General features: G+C 41.4%; 1 protein-coding gene across 2 annotated transcripts in view; it reads left to right on the top strand.

The window, feature by feature from the left end:
* P3H2 (prolyl 3-hydroxylase 2) overlaps positions 1-23,986 on the top strand; it is a 135,218-nt gene that overhangs the window by 1,784 nt on the left and 109,448 nt on the right. Inside the window, exon 1 of one of the 2 annotated variants that reach the window (XM_064493753.1) lies at positions 3,760-4,083. The exons of the other annotated variant lie outside the window; for it this stretch is intronic. The gene's annotated coding sequence lies outside the window, so the exon portion shown is untranslated. Of the gene's footprint in view, positions 1-3,759; positions 4,084-23,986 lie in introns of those variants that run through there. 2 annotated transcript variants of the gene reach the window in all.

Below are 23,986 nucleotides of genomic sequence, written 5' to 3'. Positions count from 1 at the left end.
GATTTCTTTTAAATGAGTGGCACAGTTTTTGGTGGTCTTACAGAAATCAGTCAATAGTAGGCAGAGAGGGGACCCTGAGCACCTGACAGCTGAAGATATACTAAAGCTAGTTCCCAGAGCAGAACGTGGGTGGTCGATTTTGGTCCCTGTAACACTGTCTTCCCAGGAGGCTCAGATGTGAGGCTGGCAGTCCTGCTGATTGTTCTGTCACACATTTTGGGCGCATTTTCCTTTCTCAGGCCTGGAAAAGGAATGCATATTTATTTTCAGTCCTATACAAATAAATAACTGTGAGATAACCCTCAAAATGTGAGTTTCTTTGGTTCTGTAATTAAGCTTGCTTCATGGCTGATGCTAACATTTATCATTCCCCTGCTCCCAGCTCCTGGTTGGAGGTCAAAGAAGATGAAGCTATAGTTAACATGCCCCAGTTTTTTTGCAGTGAGTTGATTACCGGAGTTAGTCACTCGTGGGCAGCTCTGTGGGTGAACTACTGGGTGTGGTCGGATGAGCCAATGAAGTTGAAGAAGTCCTTTCAAAGATATGTGAGTTCATGTGCTAATTTCTGTTTTACCAGCAGTGTTTCTGAGAGCAGAACAAATCATGCATCTCCTCCCTGTTCACTTCCATTCTGATAGACAGTTTCTTGGATCTACATAATTGATAATCTCTTGAGGAGGAAATATTTTTAACCCTTTGGAGATTCTTTTTTTTTTTTTTTTGGTGGCTTGTGGGGAGGTAATTAGATTTATTTATTTACTTACTTATTTTAAGGGAGGTACTGGGGATTGAACCCAGGACCTTGTGCATGCTAAGCACAGACTCTACCACTGAGCTATACCCTTCCCCTGGAAATCCATTTTTGATGGATGGCATTTGCAGGGAAATCTTTATAAAACACTGAATAAAGTCATGGTTCTCCCTCCCTCCTTCCAAGAATGCCACAATTTTAAACTTTGCTTGACTTCTTGGGGATTTCACTCATAAACACACATACACAGTCTTTTGAGAGTAAAATAAAACTCTCAACTGATAGTATCTTTGGGGCTTTGACAAGTTCGGATCCTCAAGTGTTTATTCCCTAATGATAAAGGCGTTCCTAGCATGTGCCTGCATATATGATCATGGTATCTTGTGTTGCTGAATTACTTTGCTCATCAGTGATCCAGTTTGCACTTGAAAAGGATAATTCTGGACCAGATTAAATTCAGTGAGGACTTTGCAGCCAGGATTTGAGAACCGTGAATCCTGTAATACAGTCAGAACTAGTGGGCTTCCTAGAGATAAGGAAGTACATTTATTTTCAGCTAGGGATTTATAAACTGTAAAAGCTCTTGGGAGAGAGTGCTCCTTTCCTAAATCCAAGTTAGTGAGCCACTGATGGAAACAAATTCTTTATGCTGGAGTGTTGGAAGGGAAAGATTGAGAATTGTGAAGTCTGAGGCCCTGCTGAGGTCAATTTCTCATTTCACAGATGGGGAAAGGAGATGGAGAGAGGGATAGGGGCTCACTCAGTGTCACATATGATTTGATTTGATGAAATGAGCACAGACTAGGAATCAGGGCTCTGGATTCTGCCAATAACAGATCATCCCCGTGCACACCCACTGCCCCATGGGGTCACCTCAGGTCCCAGGGAATGCTGAGTCCCCAGGGCTATCCTTGTGCCAGATTTGGACAGCTCCAGGGATGAGTCAGTTCTTGCCTGTGGGTAACAGACACTCAGGGCATTTATCTTAAGGGCTGTTCTGCAAAATCTTCCTTAAGGCCTGGCATGTTGGGAATCCATCTGGACAGCTCTGTGGTGGTAGCTCACTCAGCTCTTAGTCTCACCTTTTTGTTTAAAGGCAGGACGAGACGCTTCAAACTTTTGAATTTCATTATTTCAGATTGTAAGATATAACTCAGGATTCATAGTCCAAGACCTATGATAAAGCTTTTATCAGAGTAGCATCTGCTTGGAAACCATCACTCCTTCACTGGTTCCCCCTTGCTACTGTATATAGCCTGTAGTGTTTAATACAGCGCCCACAGCCTGGCTGCCTGTAACCTTACCAGCCCAGTCTGCCCCCGACTCTGCCTTCCTTCAGCCAGAGGGAACAATGGACGCTTATCCCATGTGTCTGACACTTTTGCCCATCTGGGCTCTGTTTATTCTGCAGGAGGCGTGTAGGCTCTGGAATGGGCTAGATCTGGGATTGAACTTTAACCCTTCAATCTCTAGCTCTGTGAGCAAATCGTAGGGACTTTCTAAGCTGTGGTTTCCTCATTGGCAAAATGGGGAGATAACAGGAGCTACTGATTTGTTTAGGTTTAAGAGAGGATTTATATCACGCACCCAAGACAGGGCCTATTTCTTTTCCAGAAACACTGGAGATGTGTCTCTTCTTATTATTAGTTATAATAGTAGATTTTCCCACCTCCTTCTCCACATGTTCAAATGGTAACTATGCCAACACAAATATACCTATTTCTGTGAGGCCCTCTTTCACTCGCTCTGCAAACCCCAACAATCCATCATTTCTCCCTCCTCTGAGTGTCCACAGTAAAGAATATGTTCCTCTCGTATCATGTTTCACTTTTAACTTTGTTTTGGAGAAATTCATATATTTGTTCATCACTTATGTGGGCTCCTTGAGTTAAAAGAACAATCATAGTCATTTTTGCATCTCTTAAAGCATGTGTTTTCAGGTCTGGAAGAGTACTATTAGATGGATGATTATTATTAATCACCTGGGTGTTAAAAGCATGATTTAAAATTAGAGATTTAGGTTCAGTAGGTCTCAGTTGGGTCTCAGCATCTATATTCCCCCCAAATACCTAACACAGGGGAAGTAGCTGTAAATGCTCAGTGTATGTTTGTTGAATGAATAATAGTTTGGCTGCTTGTGTATGAAATATTGTTGAGAAGGATTTCTGCATGGCGGCAGGAGGTATTCCCAAATTAGTTATCTGGTTTCCTGGCTGGTCAGTTGGGGGAGAAAGTTACAGAAGGACTGTAGATTGTTTGACTTTTCACTCTATTCTACTTGCAACTACTGGCTAATGTTGCAAACCACACCCCCCCCCCCATCTTTTCCCCTAGTTTAATCCTTATTTCCTAAAACTATGCTTCAGAAAATTCTTGACGCACTAAGCCTGCTTTATGTACATTTGTGGAATTTAAACAAATGTAAGAGAGAGAGAGAGCCTTTTCTTTTTTTCTTATCTGTGTGCTTTATCATCAGGAATACTTTGACAGTATCTGTTTTTCTTTCAGTGTTCCCAGCCATTTAGTAAAAAGAAAACAATTAAAAAAAAGACAACTACTGTGGTTTACTTATTTAGATTTTTTTTACTTAAAACAAGCTTGCCCCTCTGTGTTTTGTTTCTCAGTTGGTGCTTTGTGCCATTTGGCCTTTGTTTTTCTTCTTAGGATTAGAGGAAGGAAAAAAAGGAGATGCAATTAAGTTAGGCAATTCTGTCTCCCTCCTAGAGTCCTCTCCCTCAACTTCCGTTTTCTTGACCACAATTTATTTTATTAGTGTTTTCTACTAACGAAAAAGGTTGGCTTAAAGATTTTTTTCACTTTTACTCTGCTTTGTCAACTTCTTTCTCTTTCTAGATGAATGCCTTAAAAGAAAATGAGTTTGAAACCTAGGCCACGTGATATGTGCATAATATATATTCTATTAGTTCTGAATAAAACCCTTTTTCAAATCCCATATTTAAATCTCTTTTTTCCTATATGTAGACTAGGTACATTTTGTCCTCAAATTATTTCAAATAAGAAGTCGGTTTTATGTCTTCTTGAAATAGTTGATCTGAAATTTCCTAGTGGTTATTTCCTCAAAGGATGAGGCTTTTGTGTTTCTTTTCTTTCTTCCTTTTTTTTTTTTTTTTTTGGTGCTTGAGTCATCAAAACCCACTAGTCACCATCTTTCTGTCCCACGTCTTAGGAAGGAAACCTGGGAGCATCTATGTGTAGCCAACTCTTCAGTCCTGTGTGCTAAGGAGCTAGAATTTCAACTGATTCCTGCTAGGAGGTTGACCATTTGAAGGCTCAGTCAGCAGTTTATCCATCATCCAGTGTGACTGCCAACAGTAAGTGCCACAGCAGCTTCAGATTCTATGAGACGACGGGAGCGATTGCTCACAGGCTTTCTCCTGTGAGCAGTGAAGCAGGGGTGAGAGAGGGAGGGATAAGTAGTTTGCTTATGAAATGTGGTCTGGTGAAGGTGAGGAGTGGTAATTATTAAAACTGTAAAAATGCTACAGCTTGGAGGAGCCTCGGAGATCATGAAGACGTCTATCACATACTAACTGATGACACCGGCCTCAGAGATTCCGTGACAAATCAAGGAGGGTCACCACATGGAGCTGGCTCCAGAACATGATATTTTAATTTTATAGTCCAATACTCTTTCCAGACTCTATGTAATGGGCATGGCTACCTCTTGGGGGGCAGTCTGGTGAATCAGTGGTGCCACTGAGACCCGCAGTCCACCCGGTGCCTCTAGAGACAGAGCAGACTTGAGGCCCAGCTTCCTGGATGGCCTCGCCCACCCTGCATTTCATTCCCATGCTCTGTGAGCCACTTAGCCAAGAGTCACAGTTGTCTGGTGGAAAATTTTGCATTTCTCATTAGGAAAAGTAATTTCTCCTGCCTTTTTTTTTTTCCATTCAGCTTTTCTCCTATAATTCTTTTTCTGTCCTTTTATTCATCTCGCCTTTCCTGCTGTCTGACTTCCTAGCTATGTAACTTCCATGAGAGCTGGCCCTCATTTGCCAAATGGCCCAAACACATCTTTCAAAAAAACGATTTGAAGTCAGCTGTCTGCGTGGTATGCCTCAGTCCGGGTTTCAGTGCTGGAGAGGGCTGCAGACGGCCGTCAGGAGAGGCTGATTGCACTTGACCATGCCCCTCTCTGCTTTCCTTTGTTTTCTGTATTTGTTTTTCTCTTTCTCTCTCTCATTTTCCATTCCTTGTCCTATCGGTGATCTCCACAGTGGAATTGCATCCACAGCGGGGAAGGCTGCAGGGGTCGGTCTAGGGAAGAGGAAAGCAGGTAGCGGCAGAACCAACGTCGGGGTCTGGTTCTGATTGAACGGAGGCCACAGAGCTGCTTATTTAATTTGATGGCTGGACATAGGCATCTCCTTCTGTGACATTACTTTTATATCCCTTTCCCCCATATGACTTGTGCAGGATTTGGGCATGTTTCGGAAAGATACTCATTTTCCCTTTCCTCTCAGCCCCCCATAGTTCTGCAACTGCTTCCTGCCACAGTCGTATAGAACATTTGTGTTCCGATCCTCCCATTTCAGAGATGGGAAAATAAAGTCTGGAAAAGACTCAAGTTGTCCAAATGTATCCAGCCATTTAATGGAAGAGCCACGATCAGAATCCAAGAACCCTGAGTCGAACCTCTATGACATTGTTATGACCACTATTTGTAAAACACACACTGGAAACAAAAACTCCACAATATCGATACAAAACACAGAGCATGCCACTTCCTTTATTTGCCAAATGGGGTAGACCCTGAAAATAAAAGCTACCTGATACAATGTTATTCCTTGCACGACTGTTCTTCCCACTTTCGGGGAAAACTCAGAAACAGGAACCTGGATTGTCGCTGTTCCCCAGTAAGCCTAATGAAAATGAATCAGGCAAAGGATCTTCTTTGGAAGGGAAATGAAGACATCAGAGCCAGCAGGACAGAGATCCAAGATGTCAGATTTTCCAGAAGTTCAGTGCGATCAGCATGATCCTGCTGGAATTCATTATCTGCAAAGAATGGATTCAGTTTTTGGGCAAGTAATGGGACACTGCTGAAGACTGTGGTGTCATTATACTGGAACTCAGGAAAGAGATGGATAAAAGCAAAACACATAATAAAATAAATACATCTGGAACAAAGCAGAGAAACTGTTAACAAACCCTAATCACAGGAAAGTTAATTGAGGCAATTTCGATTTATTTTTCCTGCCTGAATGTGAAATTTTTAGCCTTCACTCTGCCAAGATCAATAGGCTTGCATGAAGAAATCAACACGTAATTGGGACACCAGACACAGTGAATTAGCTTAAAATCAGATTCGGCTGATTTCAAAAATGATCTCAAATTATAATATCAAAAACTAATCCAGAAGACCATACAAATGGTTCCCCTGCTGAGTGGAACAATTTCTTCCTAAGATTTTTCAGATTGCATGCAGGATCAACAGTCAGCATTTGGCTGTGGCACATGGCATTTAGAGACGCCCCCAGGGACGGAGGCTTTCCTAGTCCGTCACTGTTTCTATAGGGTGACCAAGGGCTCGGTTATACAGAGGAGTCTGCAGGTTTTCAGGTCAGTAGGCATTTAAGCTGAAGTTTCTCAGCCCTGGCTTATTGATATTTGGGATGAATAGTTCTTTGTTGTGATGGGCTGTCCTGGACATTTTAGGATGGTTAGCAGCATCTCTGGCCTCTATGTACCAGACAGCAGTAGCAACACACTTCATTTCTCTTCTAAGCTGTGACAATCAAAAATGTCTCCATATATTGCAAGATGTCTCTCTGGGTCAAGAGCACCTCACACTGAGAACCACTGATTTAAACACGTACCCGTTTTTAAGATAAACAGACATTTAGACTAGTACAAATCAAGTTTTTGACAGTATATACTAGGTGGCAGTGTGCCCACTGATGAATCATGATATTTATGAAAATTTTGGCTATAGTTTGAAATCTTTTATGAAGGGAAATCCATTGGAAATAGAGCCTGTCTTTCCAAGATGCAAATCACTAAGCTTATATCCCATAGCTGGTCCTCTTCCATGGCTTCACTGATTCAGCTTGTAGGAAAGACCAGAGGATCTGCTTCTCTCTATTTATTATTCGAACATGACAGGACAGGTTGCTTTAGCAAAAATTTAGCAATACACACTAACACCTTTCAGTTGTCAACTCCAAACTCCAGGACGAATGTGTTTCTCCTTCAACTTGGAAAGTACCCAAACCCAATCATTTAAAAGTAATCCACTACAACTCTTAGTTTTCTTGGGGTTAGCTCTTTATCAGATATGCTCTTGGAAAGCAGCTTGACTCAAACACAAGATCCCACAAAATGCCATCTTACAGAAGGCTAGAAAGTAGGGAAAATGAGAGCGAGTCAGAGGAAAGAAGAAAGGAGTGAAAGAGAGTCAGAGCATGTCAGGCCTTGCGGGCTGGTATAATAGGGTAGCATAGGCTGGTGGTTTATAAACAACAAACATTTAATTCTCAGAGTTCTGGAGGCTAGGAGTCCAGGATCAGGGTACCTGCAGAATCAGTGTCTGGTGAGAGTCCTGCTTTGCTATAATGTCACATTGCAGGAAGCTTTCTGTAGCTTCTCTTCCACCTCATTTTAAAAAATTGAAATATAGTTGATTGACAATGTTGTATTAGTTTCTGATGTACAGCATAGTGATTCAGTTATACATATAAATATATACATTTTTTTCATTACAGGTTACTACAAGCCATTGAATATAGTTCCCTGTGCTACAGCATAGGACCTTGTTGTTTGTCTATTCTATACATAGTCATTTGCATCTGCTAATCCCAAACTCCCAATTTATCCCTCTCTTCTCCCTTCCCCTTCTGGTAACCTTAAGTTTATTTCCTGAACTATGGGACTTCTCTTTTGTAAGGGCGTGAGTTCCATTCATGAGGGCTCTGCCTTCATGATCTAATCAGCGCCAGCCTTCTAATACCTTGGGGGTTAGGTGTTAACATAAGAATTTGGGGGGGACACAAACATTCAGGGCATAGCAGAGGGAGATGCAGAAATAGAAGGAGAAAGATGGAGAGAAGATAGCAAAAATTAAGCAAAGGAAGGCAAGAGCGATCAATTAATGTCCAAGCAGGGCCCCACTCCTGAGTGGAGTTTGCAGGAGACAAACGTGGGTGTCGCACCCTCTGATAGCCATGTCTCTGTAATAAAACCAATCACTAGGAAGCAGATGTTGGTCTGCGATGCCATAGGGCCCACGCTTGGCCGAGACATTTCTGCTTTGATAAAGCCTAGGGGAGCAGACCACTCAGCTTGCTCAGTAAAACAGAGAAAGCAGGAATGGCTTTGAGGGGGATTCCACATGCACAGCACTGCATATTTACTGAGTGTTAAGGGAAATGCCATTTTGCCATTTCAGGTTTCTTTGAACCCAGATGTAGCTGAACCTTTTTCTTTTGTTCCTTTTGCAATAGGGACACTGAAGCTTGACCCGTTAAATGGTTATGTCTGAGATCACACAGCAAGTAAATAATAGAATCAGAATTTGAATCTAGGTTTTTCTGATGACAAAACCTGAGTTCTCATTTACTTCTCACAGCCTTGGGTTTGAAAGAGACCTAGATTCAAAAAAGTCCTGCCTTTTCTTAGTGGTGTGACACTGGGAAAGTTCACGTATATGAACCTGAGTTTCTTATCTGGAAGATGAGGATAATCATACCTATATCACTGGGTTTTTGTGGGAAGTTACTTAAAAAAAAAAAGATCGTGGGCTCACCTAGGTCAGCATTGACCCAGAAGTACAGTTGACCTTTGAAAAACATGAGTTTGCACCCCAGGGGTTCATTTATACATGGATTTTTTTCAGTAATGAGTGCTACAGCACTCCATGATCCCTGTTTATGGAACCCACATTTGCAGGACAGTGGATAAAGACAACCAACTGTAAATTTCATGCTCATTTTTGACTGTGCAGAGGTCGGTTCCCCTAACCCCCCCATGTTGTTCGAGGGTCAGCTGTACTTATCCCTTTCTTAATTGCTGCTGTGCAGAGAGCAAATTTGTAAGGAACTATGAAAGGCAAAAGAACAGTTAGGCAAATATATCGTGATAAACTGAGACGATAATTTCACGCACAGGAGGTAGGGAAACCTTGGGGACGTGCAAAACAAGAGCTTAACCTGCTCAGTTGGAGTGACTGACTTCAGGTTCAATTCTCTGTACATTGGCACATAGACTTACCAGCCTCCTTTCACCGTCAGACTAAAACAAAAATCATCTTCCTAATGAGAATTTGGGACTGTTTCTTTGCAATGTTGAGAAAAGTCCTTTTTCTCTCTTCCCCATTACATTCTCCAAACCAGTTGATTTCACAGTTTCCATGAGATCATGGCCTCTTTTTTGTATTTTTCAAAAAAATGGACTCTGTTCAAACACGTGCCAAACCTTCGCTGTTTCCTATTAACAGATAAAATCTCTTCCCACAGACCAACACGTCTTGGGAATTTTAAACCCCTTTAAGCCTCTTCGCCACCCTGGTCTCGAGTACTCTTGGGAGATGGGCTAGGTTTGGGAATCAACAAACATCTCTTCATCACAGACACCAAAAACAAGATTGCTTCTTGTATGACAAGCAAATGAGAGAGTAGCTCAAAAATATGAGGGTTATGAGTCCAGGAATCAAGCAGTTTAGGCTTTGTCCCATTTTGTCACTAAAGTCTTGACTCCATTTGGACAAGGTGGAATTGGGCCAAATGATTCATAAGAAATCTCCCTCTGCCAGCCTGAGATTCTACAGTACCTTGGTGGACTGGTGGAGTGAGCCAACGGTCTACCTTTGGAAAAGAAAAATGATGAGATAATATAACGGAATACACAGTGGTAGAATGGAGATAAAAGGAGTTTAAAAGGTCCAAGGAAAGGAGGTACTTTCAGTGTATCTGATGCTAGCCCTATTCTTTTGCACAGTCAATTAATTTAAAGTAAAACATACAGAAGGACACAGTAATATTTAACTTAATCATACTTTAAGTGGTACAAGATAAACCTGGGCATGTTCAGGAAGGATAAAAAGATGCAAGACTCAGAACTAAGTTTCATGAAACAGTTGAAATATGAATGAGTAGACTAAACCAAAAAAAAAAAAAAAAAAGAGGTTTTGAAAAGATCGCTATCTGAGACAATTATTCTTGATCTTTATGGCACCTGGGAATTGAACAAGTAGGACCGAGTAACAGAAGTCATGGGGAACAAGATCTTGGCTCAAATATGGAAGACTTTCCTAATACTAGCAGCTGTTCAGTGTAAGTAGCTTAAGAAGGTGTTTGAACATGAGTCAGACAAATGCTTAAACAGGGAGATTGCATTTAAGTTTCAACCATTAAAGAGATTGTTGAAGTAGATAAGATTTTAACATGTTTTCCAATCCAGAGTTAATAAGACTCCATGATCTTATGAAATGAAAATTTGTCTTATACCCACAGATGGTGAATCATTAAACCTTTTTCATTGGAAACACCTTACACCTTTCTTTCTATCCTGCTTCTTAATTCCGGCTAATGTAATCTCAGACCAGGGTCACCAGCACAACCCCTATAAATAACTTACAGAAGGCACAAAAGGAAAGAGAACAAAACATTGCTACGGCCTTAAAACACACATGGGAACACACACACACGCATGGAATATTTAGCAGTAACAATATCCATGTGTGTGAACTGCATTAGTCCTCTGATTTCTGGCTCAAGCATCTCTGAGATAACATCTGAAAAGGATTTAGTTGCGGTTACTTTGTATCAATGAGAGTTTTAAGTTAAATGGATAAAAACTGATCAGAACATCCATGCTTAATAAGAATTAAGGGTGGGTTTGCCTCTCTTAGCGAGTGTATCATGATATACTCAGAAAACCCGCTTTCATTTACAGAGCCCAGGTGGTGCTATTCTAATTTGCTTCGTTTGTGTGTATCCAGAGGCCAAACTGAAAACCTGGCCATATTCCACACTGTAGTTCAGTTACCAGACCTTCTGCCAGTGTCAGTTCTGGCCAGTTTCCCGTCTGAGTTGCTAGTGGGTCTGCCTAGAGCATCATATTTAAGAATATTTAAAGGATATTAAATACTCCTAAAGAATATTTAAGGAATTCCTTTATCTAGCTCCCTCCCTCTGGATTTTTTTTTTTTTTTAACTACTCTAATTGGGTGGGGAAGAAGTGCCTGCTACCCCTGGAGAGAAGGGGAGTGGACCCCCAGGCTCCTTGCCCTGGGAGCTGACCAAGGGCGAGGTGCAGCAAGGTTTCTTCCCCTGCTGTTTGGCTGCAGTTGTGTGGGTATTACCACAGAGGTTTCTGTTCTGTTGTGCCTAATTGTTCCATTCCTCTAACAAAGGAGAACATGCTTTTGGGGGGCCTTTGCTCCCATTGGCAAGTTGGGGTTGCAGGTTTCTTGATTGTCCAATCTGGGATGTATGGGAGACACAAAGAGAACGGAGGAAATTCACCATTGTGTTCAATGGCCAGGTCCTTAGCCCATTCACCTCATCACACCACCTTCCAGAGTTTTCCTGTGTGTGTCTGTCAGGAATGTTTAGGTGTTCCTTAAGAGGAGGTCTAGGAGAAACGCGTTTACTCCATCTTGTTCAGAACCAGCATGCAGACTCTTTAAGTGATCTTTAGATTATAATGATGATGATGAACACAGTTTGAGTAGACTTGATTTCAAACTCTGAGTAAGCTTTATTACCAATACTTCACTGCAGAAAGCTACAGAAAAGCCTTTCTGATCTCTAATAAAAATCTCCAGTCCAATCTCACCACTGCTAAATCAGACCTAAGTAGATCAGTTGGGCTGTGCTATGATGCATGTCAAATTATTAAAAGTCTTTCCGACTTCTGCTTTAGAGGTATAAAAAATCCCAGCCCTTAAGCTGGGTTGCCACCTTCCTGCCCTTTCACTTATTTATAGGTCCACAGAGGGAACCCCTCTGGAATACTGTGATTTAACCTTTCATAAACAAATAAGTATTTGATCATTCTGGTTCATTTCCCCTACAGGATATTTAATAAAGGTTTACTTGCTATGTTATACATGGGAAACAAACTTATTACGATTTAAAGTAAGAAAAAAATGCCTTTTCTCCTTCTCACTGTCTCAGAATAAATATGACATTTCCATAATCAGTACCTCCTATGTTCTAGATTATTATGTGCCAGTCTTTGACCTGAACATTCACACATGGCTAGTATTATGTTTAATCATTTTGCACTTGGTAGGAACTTGATGCTTGTTTATTGAATTTGAACTATCAGTTCTCCTGGGACATGAATTTGTCCCTATCATAATTAAACATTTAAAAATGCCATTCTGTGCACTTGGTCATAATTTTTAAAGAGAGCTCTTTCACGGCAGTGCCAGCTTGATAAGTCAATTAACGATTATTAACGTAAAGTTGGGTGGAAATGTCGGAAACAACGTTCGAGTAAGGAGTTAGGAACCTGTGGCTCTAATTATGGTGATGTGATGATCTATTTCCCCTTTCTTGGCTTTAGTTTCTTCATTTATAAAATGAGGTGACTGGAATATATAATCTTGAAAGTCTCTACTAGATTTAATATATTTCAGTGTTTAATATTTCAGATTTAATATATTTCAGTTCACAGTATTTCTTCTGATAAAACAAAGTCACTAAATGTTAGGAAACTGTGTAATGGAATTGTTGGCTCCTCAACATGGGCTTAGTAAGTCCAACTGAGTATCTTACCCTTGCCATTAAAAATTTTGATATTAAGACATTAAAATGGTAAGCTTGGGCAATATAAAATACTGGATATATTGGAGAGGAAAGCCAAGTATGCAAGCTTTTTTGCAATCATAGACATAGTCTTCTGAAGCAGTATCAATGACCTGAAGAAATATTTCAATGTCATCACTCAATTCAAAAAAAAGTAACTCTTCTCTAAATTCAGTGTTAGAAAAATTGTTGTATTTACTACACAGTGCTGCAGGCTCCCTTTTGAAAACCTGTAAGCAGGTAATCAAGATTCAGTTTTATTCAACATTTTCATCATTTCCTGTAATGACAAGGACAAGGACAATGTCAAGATCAGGATATAAAATGTTAATACCAACTGTTCTCTATAGATAAAGTAATTTACGTATCGGCATTCAGATGAGACCTCTTATTTAAAATGCACTATTTTTCTTCTTCTTCTTCTTTTTTTTTTTTTTTTTGCTGCATAAAACCCAAAAAATCAGTGCTCTGTCACCCATTTTGATTTCAACACATCTTGTTCCAACACACCCATGTTTTGATTCACACAATATTGGGAATTAAACCAGAACCGCGAAGTCTTTTCCATGGTGCATGGGCTTTTAGTGATAAATAAACAAGTTATTCCTGACTCTTCCCTCGCATAGGTGCTAGTTGTCCAGATAGGATTCTCTGCTAACGTATTATCCAATGATACAGCAAAATATAGTTATATCAAAACATATGATAGTAATTGTCCTTCCTCATTGTGTGTATTGAGTTATGTGACATCTTGCAGTCATTTGAAAATGGAGTTTTTCCAGAAGCTCATTCTTCCTAGTCATAATATGTGTTATTAATTTTAGACTTTTTTTTAGAAGCTTCTAAGTAGTAATATTGAGTGTAATTATTTTTGCTACAAGGAGTGTAACTTTACAAAGAATCTTTTTTTTTTTTTACCAGTTATATTACTTCTAGTTCTAGTGTTTGTTACTGTTGTTATTTCTATTATTAGGCTTCAGTGAATCACTAAAGAACAATGTTTCCTTTTTTCATAAAATGGTGCTGTCTCAAAACATAGCAATGATAATACAATTGCAAATTTAATAATAATACACCACATGTAAATGTTATAAAGTCAGCAAGATTAAATGCACCTTGATAGCTGAGTGGTAGCTGACTGGGCCATGCAGCAAAGAGCTTGTGTGACCTTAAGAATGTCATGATAATTAAGACCATGGTGGGATTTCTGTGAAAATCATAATTAAACCTACATTTCTGATTAGTGAAAGAGACCTTAACAAAGTCACTTTTAAGCCTGAAACTATTGGTAGCCCATTTAATAAGCCACGGACAATGATACCTTTTAAGAAACATTTAAGAAGCACTGATCTAAAAAGTAAAAGACCTTCAGCAAGTTACGTGAAGTCTCTGTCTTTAAAACAGGGTTAAGTCATAGGGGGGTTGTGAGGATTTCATGGATGAATACCCGTCAGGCACCTGGCACAGCAGCCGCGCTTGCCTCGCAGCAGCAGCACTCAGTAAATAGTCATTGTTGCTGATGCTACATTGTCGCTGTTATTTTTCTCATGGGCTATCTGTCATCTATTATTCCACCTCACATCTTGCTTAGGTGACCTAAGAAGAATTGTGACTGTGATTTTCAGACCTCACCTCTTAATTTTCAATTGCGTAACATGAGATTAACTCTATTCTAGTGTCATTTAAATCATAAATGGTACACGGTCTGATTACAAGACAATAGACTGATGCCACAAATCCCTGGAAAAGTGTTTAACTTCTTTAAAACTGTTGTTCCCTTTCTCTGAAGTGGGGGATACTGCTAATATTTACCCCATCTATGGGACAAGTAAACTGTAAGGATCATGGAAAGTATCTGAAAACGTTCGAGTTCTGTACAAATGTAATGTCAAAGCAAGTAACTTCTTATTCCTAAAGGAATATGTATGCTTTATAAAATTGTTTCACCTCATAAAATTACTTTTACTGTATTAATAAAAACCTCTTTTATTTTTTCCCACCCTAAGGGTGGGGGCAGTGACAATATCCATACTGGCCATCAAGTTTAATAATATGACCTGAAAGTATTTTTCCAAATGCTTTTGAGCTTACATAAATCAAATGTGGGCAGTGCAGACATAAGAGGGCGTATGTGGAAGTTTCTTTTTGTCCTGGCCGTTTTTAAGATCTCTGACTTCCTTTAATCCGTTCCAGACCCATGCATGCTTTTACTCTGGGGGACAGGGAGTAGGGAGTGGAAGCTGTTGCTTAAAACAACACTTGAAGCAGCAATTGTTTGATAAGGCCAATGGTTAGAATATTTGCAGCTTCTTGTTTTGAATTCCTATGATAACAGAAGCTCCCAAAGATGATCTGGCCATTTGTGGGAAATTTAGGAGCAAGAAAATTTGGGCCTTCAAGGAAGACTTTCTAGATGTGACTCATGATGCAGAAAAGAGGTGAAGGAATGTGAACACACGAGGAGAATCTGAGTGGGCCCCGTAGTGTCGTAAGTGGGAGTCTCATTAATTTGCAAGTCACAACTGGCGTGATCATAGGGCTGCAGTTGTATCAGGGCTATGCCTTCTTAGGGTTTAATTTTTTTTTCTTTTTATCAATAGCATGTTTGTTTTATGAGTCAGTCTCTTACTGAGTTCTTTACTGAATTCTCTGTGAGAAGCCAGCATCATTATTTCTGATATTCAAATGCAGGGAAAGAATCAGTGTTGGAAAAATCAGAGCAATTCCTTCCTTTAAGTCATGCAGCACATCAGTGACAGGGTCAGGACATGCATAATATATCCCAGCACTCAGCTTCCTGAACTGGGTTCTCTTTGTTTCTGAGTGGTGAAAATTACAGTGGGAATGAGGAAAATCGACTCTCACGTTTGCATCATGCTGGGAAATTCATCAAGTCTGTTTGTTACTGAAGGCAAATTCATGTGCTTGCCTCACCATGAGGCCAAACAGACCAAAATGTTGGAGTTTGGAGCCAAGAAAGGTTTATTGCAGGACCGAGCAAGGAGGATGGGGTGGTTCATGCCCAAGAAAACCCCAAACTCCCAGAAGGGTTTCAGCAAAGCATATTTAAAGGCCAGGTGAGGGAGGGGGTTGCGGGGTACACGATCAGCTCCTGCACAATCTCTGATTGGTTGATATTGAGGTAATGGAGGCCAACACTGTCAACTCCCAGGCGCCAGGAGGTCTGGGTGCTATGAGCTCTCTATCATCAAGTAGTTAATTTCTTCCCTTTGATGGTGGGTTTTAGCATCTGAAAGACTCAGGAAATATACTTGAGACACTATTACCTGGGTCCTTCAGAGAGGAGCTGCAGCAGAGGATATGGGGGAGAGGTCTGACCCTGGAAGGCCCCACAGGTCCTGCTGGGTTACATGTTCATACCCCAGTCCTTACGTCCTCACGAGAGCCCTGCGGGGAGAGCTGAGGTTCCATGGTTTGTCCAGTCAGATCCTGAGGAAAACGGCAGAGCTGTGACAGTGTGGAGCTTTTCTGGTCCCAAGGCCAGTGTTCTTGCCAACATGTCACAGCTGCTCCCTGTTCAGATTTGAAGAGTGCTTTATAGCCACAAAGCTATAAATCCCAGTAAGTTTCCTTTTCAAGGCCCTCATGATGTCACTCTTCTGTGTCTTTGTCTTTTCTGATACACGGTATTTCCAAGCTAAAGCGATATAATTCAGCCCTTTGTCACCCTTCTTTAATAGGTGGGAGCTTTTGACCCCGTTGGGTGGCTGGCTCACTGATCTGTGACAGCATGGGAGGGGCCGGGTGTGAGAATACGGTTTCCAGCCAACAGCTAGTACAGTGGCACAGCTGACCGTGGGATCACCCAAAAGCGGTTCCCATCTGAGGTGGAATCCACACTCCTTCACTTTCTTCCTTGAGCCATCAGGGTAATTCTCACAATTGTCCGTTTCACATCAGAGAGATGACAGTTGTATGAACCTTGACTATATTTGTCCAGTTCTTGATGTATGTTTGCATTTAATTTGTAAACATTCTACTTATGCTCAGTGTAAACATGGATATACAGTGCTGGCTTTCATTCTCTGATCAGCTACAGGACTATGTGATTTTCAGAATCTGAGCTAGTACGTTGAAAGAGATAGTCTACCATTTCACACATTTTTGTTGTTGTTTTGATTTTTGCCTTTCATGGTATATTTACATGTCTTTCCCTTGAGTGGTGTTAAGTTACAACTTGTTTTTGATATTGAGTTTCCCCTAAGTTGTCACATCTTCATGGACTTAGCCATCTCTTGTCCATTCTCACTATGTGGTCCAAGAGACATTTCAGCTTAAATCTCTGCTCTTAAACTTTTGGGTGGGGTTTGTTGTTCTTTCATATTGGGAATTATAAGCAAAATGGTGAACACTGTATCATTCTGAGGAGTATTTCTTTATATTTTGTAGACTCTGAACGAGTTTGGATTTGAGACACGGGTCACTTCAAGTTCCTCTGTATGTATAGCTTTGTAACTTTGGGCAAGTTATTTAATGTCTCTAGAATTGATCAATCACTTTTATCATCTGGAAAAGGAACATGGTAATAAGTCTCAGTTTTCCTGTCTGTAAGATGAGCAACTCCTAGAAATATTATGGTGATTAAATAAGCTAATTCATGTAAAGGGCTTAGATATGCCTGGCAAGTCTTTAGCATGAAACATATGTTAACTTTTCTGTTAAAACGAATGGATCACACTCTGGGAAATACTGACTCTATTCTTTTAACAAGTTTTCAGACTTGTGATATTGATTAGAGTTGGCGTGGCTATGGCAGCATTGTCCTGATACAACCAAACAATTGTGGATGCTCAGTCAGGAAATCTGGATAATTGTCCTGGTCGTTCATTTCCTTTCTGCATGACTTTGGACCAGTAATTTTACATCTTTAATCTAAGGTTTTCCTGATGGTGAAGAAAAGTGGTATATTTATAGTTGGTCTCCTTACTTTGTAGATTTATTGGACAGTTATTTCTTTCTTGTGTCTTTAGAAGTACTTTGTATATTACAGAATACTACAGAGATGTGGCTTCATATTATCCCAGCTTTATCAATTCCTATTTTAGGTTGGGCAAAGCATCAAAGAACCCAGTACCCTCCTGTTGTTGGTGTATTGTACTCAAGCATGACCAAATTGTTACATCAGGACCGTTGACCTTGAGTCAGCCTTTCCGAGGCCACCATTGTCCCCGTGCTTCTGGCTCTGGGCCTGGGTTCTGAGGAAATTGCAGGGAAAATGTGAATCAGTGGACTGTTTTACTTGACTGCTAAATTTGGTTCACTGTTTCATAAATTAGGACAGATCTGTCTAGAATTGTTCTTGTTGCCATCAACAACCGGGGTCATAGAACTGAAGGACACCAGATACACAAAGGAAATGGAAAATAACTTCCCAAAGTAGTGCCTTCTGCAAGAAGCCCGAGGCTAGGATGGAAGTGCTGAAGAAAGCTCTGTAGGAGATGTAGCTCGAGGCTTGGATTTCCTGCTTGTAACTCAAAACGGATGTGGACGTCAGTGTGAGGATGTGGTCCACAATTTTGCTTTCCTGCGTGGGAGGAATAGCATCAGTACTAGACTGCTGTTCAGTGTTTTCCGCAATGTATGTAGCCCCACAGGTGCAGCCAGTTGAGGTTAATCTGCCAAATCAGCACATTCGCAGTTCTTAAACAGAATGTCAGATTGTTAGCCATTGCTCTGTACTGATGTTTGTGAAATTCTTAGAATTACTCTAAATTATTTTGGTTTATGCACCATTTTTCTGCTTGGAAACAGAGGTGATAATGGGGAAAGGATGTGACTTTTTCATCATGTGAAAGGAAACTCGCATAACTTCAGTGGAATCTTACAGTGAACAATATAAACTTACAGCATTTAATCTTCAGTTTTCATGGAATGAGATTCACATGGTGCGTTTAGCTACACTTACAAAAAAGCCACCAAGCTTTCAATTCTTTCCAGCGTATCTACTGCTAATCCTGGTGACAGTGATTTTAAACCAAAACAAAACAAAGGACATAAACACTCCTTGTTGTGCAGCCACTTGTTTTGATGCCCACATCCTGCCGCATTCTCACCAGTGCCTTCTACTGATCCAGCCCCTCCCCCGGTCCTGGATACCTTTCTTGACTTCAGCTTCTGGTTTGTAGTTTCATCACTGTCCTTGCTTTTGTCAACTACTAACCTCTGCAAATTCAACCATCTCCAGGCCATTGCTTTAACAGTTTTCCCTTTAATCTTCTCACATGTCTTGACTTGATTCTGCCCTTACTGGCTCTCTGGTACTTCAGGGCTTCTCTTGGTGGCCTTTCCTCCTCTCTTTATTTACCTTTTTGTCCAAACCAGCCCCAGGGACAGCATCTTTAACTATTCCCTTATTCGAGGGCTTATGGGCATTTGCAATGCAAGAAAGACTGCAGTCTTTCTTCACTCTCTGTCTTGACACTGTCCAGTGCTCAACTCCTGTTCGCTGAACACTGTAGACTAATGTCACACGGCCATGCCTTTGAGGTCTGCCACTTGCTGTCACTGTGTGCTCACAGCTAGGGGGTTTTAGTGTTGTTTAGCAGTTTTCTGCCTTTTTTGCTGAATATTTTTTCTCAGAGTTAATGTCCAGAATCATTTATAGTCCCCAAATCTGTAATCCTTCATTCTCTGCAGAACTTTATCTCCCACATTACTAAGGCAAGTTTTGATAAGGGACAGAATTTAGGATGGTGTGTCGGGACAGAAGAAAGGGCACATGTTGAGATAGGAAGAAAGTGAGATTAATAGGCATTTGTATTGTTTTTGTAGATAGGAAGGTAAAGGTGAAAGAAGGAGCTAAGTCTTGACGCCAAGATCTGGAGCCTGGGGAACTGATGGATTGTGATTCTGTGAACAAAAACACAAGCTATAGGAGAGAAAGTAGGGTAGGGAGAGAGGGTGTGACTTTCCCTTGTCACTTCTGTTCCTCTTTGCCCTTTTAAAGTCTAGTTATTTGTACTTAATTAACTTAAATAAAATAGAATGATTTATTGCTTCAAATAAATGAGCTTCCAAAACAGAAGGGCACATACCAGAAAGACTAAAAAGCATTCAGATCCCGGCTTCCAGAAAGAATAATCCTCTTAATAAATCAAGTTTAAGCTCTGTAATGTTAGATAACCAGAACAGCATTCTGTCTTTGGAAAAATGCCCGAAGTCCTTTGCCCTTCTTCTTATTTTTAAAAATAGCCATGTAAGTGAGATGCAGCTCTTGGTGGGAATATCTTCTTGATTTTTATGTCTTTCTTAAGCACCGGCAGTTTTGGTGAGTCAGCTCTCTCGTCAGAGGGTTCTGCTTTTTAGCAAGTCAAAGATTGACAGAGTTGGTGCCAAGTGACACATGGTACAGGGATTACTGTAGTAGCAACTTGCCCTGAATATCTATGCAATCCTTGTAGTCTATTCCAGTGGACGCATTTCCTCTTTGATAGGAATATAGTCTGGCTGAGACCCACTGGGAAGCATGGCTGCAAGTCCTCAATGTCACATAAAACTCAGGTCAGCTTGTCTCTTCCTTTTCTACAGTGTTTTCTTTAATGTTCCAGTCTCTTTGTGTCTCACCTTCCCCACTTCACAGAGAATGTCAAAACGCCAGTAACAGACACTGAATTTCCAACATCCTTTTGCTCTAATCACGTGAGGATGCTCTTTTCCTCTGCTGATCTGTGTCTTCTTTAAAAACTTCACTCAGCATCATTCTTTTCACAATTATCCAAGTCGCCTATTTGTCAGGGGTCTGGCTTCTGCCGTATTTCCTCTTAAACTTTTACATAAAAAAGTTATCTGACACAAGTATATACGATAGGGCCAAACACTTGTTGACAGATATTGAGGTGCACCTTTTTCTAATCTAAATTGTCAGTGGTGCTGTTCACCTGTTGTAATAATGCTGTCTTTCTTTTCCTGAACTGGGGAACAGCCTATAATATTATCTCATTAGCTGTGAATTAGGGAGAAGCATGAGACTGAGAGTTTGTATTCATTGAGTTACTATTAAGGTAACAAAGCTGTTGGCTTTGTGTTTCCACATGGTGGATGTGACTCTTAGAATCCCCTCCCTCCATCTGAAAGCTTTACCTAACACAGGAAGGCATTCAGCAAACTTACGCTTAAGGTTGTCCCTCGGTAAACATGACCTGGAAGGTAGATTTGTCTCTTCAAATCAGAATTAGTATGAAGGCCAACACATACTGTTTTTGGATTACCAGCTTTTTGATTTAATTGTGGCCAATATGCCTTTTCATTTGCACAATAAATAAAAGCTTCAATATTTAATTCATTTATAGAACAAACATCATATACTAAACATGACAGGATGTCTGTTTAAGACAGACCCTGTCTTAGAGGGTTACAGCCTGGGAGGGGGTGCACAGACACACAGCTCGGTGGTAAATATAGAAGTCGGGAAGGGCTATGAGAGTACTTCTCAGGGAGTGGGTAACTCTGGATGAGTCGAGGAGAACTGCTCTGGGAAGTCAAATCTGAAGTTACGCCTTTCAGATGAGTGAGAGGTCCTCAGACAGAGGAAACAGGGTCAAGCCCTCCAAATGAGAGGGGGCTCCTGTAGAAAGCCCTGGAGGTGTCTCAGTGCTCCGCGAGGGACTCCACTGCGTGCACAGTCCGTTTTCTACGGCTGCAAAGAGTTTTCAAGTCTACCATCTGCTGAGTGAAACCTGTTCAAATTAGATCTGTAAAATGTTTGTCTCTTTACCAGATTAATATTTGGTTCTCAGTAAGCATTCAGCCTGACATATTTCCAGAAGGAAAAAAAGGGAAAGGAAACACGTGCTGTCTTCTCAAGGAATTGCCAGTTATTTGAGGACACAGCCATGTTGGAGGGAAGAAACGTGTGTGACCTGATGCCTAAGGAGAAAGGGAGCGACGCTGCTGGGGCGCAAAGGAGGAGCCATCCTGAGGGCTCCCCCAGCCGGCCCTTGATGCTCCGCGGCAGAGAGAGTCATCGACTGGACATTCTTTCCCCTTGATGGCACGGACACCGACCACAAGTCCTTTACCTCACCAACCACTGAGACTGTGCCAGGCCTGGAACGCCTTCCCCACAAAGGCCCATTCATCATTTCCTCACCCTGTGACTGAAATGTGATGTGGGAGCAGGCAATAGTAGTGCTAAATACGGGATTGAAAGCCCAAACTGCGCTAGGGTGGTAGCTCTGTGGTTTCCAAGCCTTCGTGAACAGACCTCACAAATTGGACACCCATCTTGGCCTGCCCAGATTATTATGACTCCACGGAGCTGGGAAGCCCCAGCGTGACAACCAAGCACTTGTCTCCCAGTTTCTGACATGAGTCCCTCCCATGTCTCCAAGGCTTATTCCTGTAAATGCTACGTCCTGCACTGACGAGGTACAGGACGAGGGGAGGCAGAGGATGGGGAAGAAGTTAAGCATTCGTGATCTCCCTCTAGAGCCGGGAGGAATTATCCACCCGGTGCTGCCTCTGGTTAGGAGGGCAGGGGTGGGGGCGGGGGTGGGGTTGGGGTGGGTGGGGAGAAGGTTAAGGGGAAGGAAAGATTAAGCAGTTCTTAATTATCTGGCCTCAGGACATGGGGGTCCATCCTATATGGCTCTTGTTTCAAACTACTACTTCGAATTTTTTTTTCCTTTCTTCTTTTTTCCTTTTTTTGAGTAAAGTAAATTTATTGAGAGAGATACCTACTCCGTAGACAGAGTGCAGGCTGTTTCAGAAGGCAAGAGAAAGGCCACCAGGTGTGGGGGTTGGGTGCTCAGTTTAAGGTAAAAGTGGATACACACTCCACAGACAGAGTGCAGCCCGTCTCACTCAGAGGGGAGAGTGGCCACGGGGTGTGGGGGATGTTACCTTCCATGGGCTCCGTAACTTCACATGCTAACAAGTGGGAGGGTTATTCCAACTACTTTGGGGAAGGGGCCCAGGAACTGGGCATCACTCACCCTTTGACCTTTTATGGTCAGCCTTAAAACGGTCCTGGCACCTGTGGGAGTGCCATTTAACAGCTATTGCATTTCAATCAGCATATATTGAAGCTCAAGGTCTACCATGAGTTGAATCTTCCACCATCTTGGTGATAATTACTGTGTCATTTTTTAATGGTTGTGTTACCCCAAAAGGTAAAGACGCTGGTTCTGGTTATACCCGAAAGACAAGTCTGCAGTCCGGGGACAGTGCGTTGTGTAGCAAAAGATTTTAAAAGATTTATATAAAAAGAAAGGAAAAGTACACCCCCAAGAATGGGAGGAAGGCTGATCAAAGGGAGGAAAACCCCATTTTTTTTATTGAAAATAGTCTGTTATAATGTGTCAGTTTCTGGTGTACCACATGTCCCAGTCACGGATATACATATACAAATTCCTTTTCATTTTCTTTTTCATTAAGGTTACTGCAAGACATTGAATATAGTTCCCTGTGCTATACAGAAGAAACTTGTTTTTTATCTATTTTTATCTATAGTGGGTAAGACTTGCAAATCTCAGATTCCCAAATGTACCTCTTCCCACCTGCTTTCCCCCAGTAACCATGAGATTAACTTCAACACCTAATTCCCTAAGCTGGAAGCTTCCTTGATCATTGCGTGAGAACAGTGGTGGCAGGGGCCCTGGGAGATAAAGGGCTGGAGCACGTGGTGTGACTGTGGCGCCCCCAATATCTGCCCGGGGACCCTAGAGGTGCAGGGAAGACTTGTAAGAAAGCTAGAGCTGGTTCCCGTTCCCTGTGGCTCTCACACGCTCTGGGTGCTGGGGAAGGTGCACAGGTAGGAAGGCTGGAGGGTGGTACAGGTGAGTCAAATAATCCACGTTCCACGGTGGGAGGAGGTTCATTCCTGAACACCCCCCAGTATTACAGGGACTCTTTTCTTCGCAATCGTATATGTAAAAAATGCCATGTAAAAATATTCATTTTAATAAAAATGAGTCTCATTAACAACAACAAAAAAATTCTTATTTTTTTTTAAACTGAGAAGATATCCAAGCCCCGGGATCTCTCTTTAGATCAGTCTTTGCCGTTGTCACAGATCCAAAGCTGTTACTCAGGGGAGAAAAAAAACTAATTTCCCTTTACCCTTCTTCTGACCTGGTTTCCTATGTTAATTTTCACCCCAATATTGCAGTTATCAAGTATAAGCTAAGAGAAGGGTATGATACTAGACGCAATTTTTAGCCTTTTATCCCTAATCCTGGCTCAGTTTTGTTGACAATCCAGACATTAGAGAGACCCACATGTTTTCTTTACCCACCAGCAGTGTAGAAAGAAGCGAGGGTTTAGTTCACACATAGTGCTTTTCAGATCAGCAAAGAAATATGGAACTTTTGAGCTTGTTGAAGAATCTGCCTTCTCTCCCTTCCACCCAAGACATCTCACATCTCTAATGTGGTCCAATATAGTTATGTCACTCAGTATTGCCCAGGGATTTTCCCCCCAGCACGATTATTCAGATACAATA

This window comes from Camelus dromedarius, chromosome 2 (assembly GCF_036321535.1).
Source record: "Camelus dromedarius isolate mCamDro1 chromosome 2, mCamDro1.pat, whole genome shotgun sequence".
Taxonomy (NCBI): domain Eukaryota; kingdom Metazoa; phylum Chordata; class Mammalia; order Artiodactyla; family Camelidae; genus Camelus; species Camelus dromedarius.
The sequence above is the reverse complement of the archived record's forward strand: the minus strand, read 5'-3'. Positions and strand labels throughout refer to the sequence as shown.